This window comes from Buceros rhinoceros, unplaced genomic scaffold (genome assembly GCF_000710305.1).
Source record: "Buceros rhinoceros silvestris isolate BGI_N320 unplaced genomic scaffold, ASM71030v1 scaffold10430, whole genome shotgun sequence".
Classification (NCBI taxonomy): domain Eukaryota; kingdom Metazoa; phylum Chordata; class Aves; order Bucerotiformes; family Bucerotidae; genus Buceros; species Buceros rhinoceros.
Window position 1 is genome coordinate 93,010 of NW_010387902.1, and position 1,544 is coordinate 94,553.

The following is a 1,544-nucleotide window of genomic DNA, read 5'->3' on the forward strand; positions in this document are numbered from 1 at the left end:
GATCTCCTTCTTAAGCACTGGGTTGCTTCATAGCAAACGATGGAGGCCTCCCGAGCATTCTTCAGCATGGCTTGCTTCATATCCCATCAAGGTGTCAGGAGAGAGAAGTCTGTCTCTTTAGGAATGGCTGGCTGGATGCACACCCCTCTGACGTCTGAATGAAGTTGTCCCGCAGGTGATGACAGCTACAAGCTGGAGTGGTGTGTTGCCTGGATTGGCACAGTAGCCCAAGGACAACGTATAGACAGTCGAACACCCAGCTGGTTCTCCAGGATCCCTGGGGTGGTGGCAGACAGCTCTATCGTAACAGACTGGCCTGCGGTCGGCCCCAGCCCATGCACAGGAAGGCTCTGGGTATCCTTTCACCCCTAACAAAGCAGGAAGTCGTGGCAGATGGCGGGTTTTGCTCCCTTACAGACTCGAGCAAAGCTCGCTGCCCACGGTCTGGAGCTGTACGCTGAAGGGCACTTAGCATCCTGAGCCTGCATGAGGTGCCCAGCACACCTTTTTTTCAGGAGCGTTCGGCAGAGTGGAAGGGTCATCTGAAAGTGTGATACTGGTCCCAGCACCTACGCAGGGACGCTGCCTTCCAGCCCTGCAGGCTGCAACAGTGGACAAAATGGCTGCGGCTGGCCTTCCTCCTTCTTTCTCTCTCCAGCCATATGCACGGCTTGGGACCACAAACCTTTGCAAACAAAGACTGCCCTAACCGTAAATATTCACCAGGGACTACGGTAGTTTCAAATTACACTTCGCTCAGAGCACAGTAATAGCTTTTCCAGAGGAGAAAGAAGGACAAACACGGAGAACGCTTAGAGATGTGAAAAAAACACGGCTAGCCCAGTCTCCGTTTCTTCCTATCGTATGGAATAGCCATCATGTTGTATTTAGCAAACATCATGGGCAGTGTTGGGAACAGGAGACATGGAGTAAGCCACCAGAGGAAAAGAAAAATACCTCAGGACATGGAGACACTGTCAGATTTACAGTACGAGCTCAAGCAGAGCTGAATTGTGCTATTGGTGGCTGTAACGAGGCATAACTAAAACGCTTGTCAACGGTGAAGGAGCTCTGTAGATAACGATATGCAACACCTTAATGCAAGTGATACTTTTGCCTTGTGCTTCTTCCAAACAAACCTTGAAGAAGCTCCGAGATTGTTTGAAAAATTTCTCGTGTGGGGAATGCAACCGGAGCATCCTGCACGCTGCCAGTACTGCTGCCACAGCTAGAAGGCCCAGTAAGGGATCGTGAGAGACCCCAAAGGACACGAGCCAGCTCTGCAAAGCACCACCAGTTCCCCCATCACCACCACAAAAGAAAAAGAAGTCACGCAACGGGACCTCTGGAATTCCACCAGGATACATCAGCAGGCTCTGACCTAACAGAAGTGTCTCACTACAAACAGCACCTTGGCTCAGAGGCGCCTACGTCAGAGCCCTAACAAATCCACCCCGCTCCCCACCTCTTCCAAGCACAGAAAGACCCTGTCGAGCAGTGCTCCTAGAGTGGCTCCTCCCTCCGCAATCACTCTGTGATGTAGG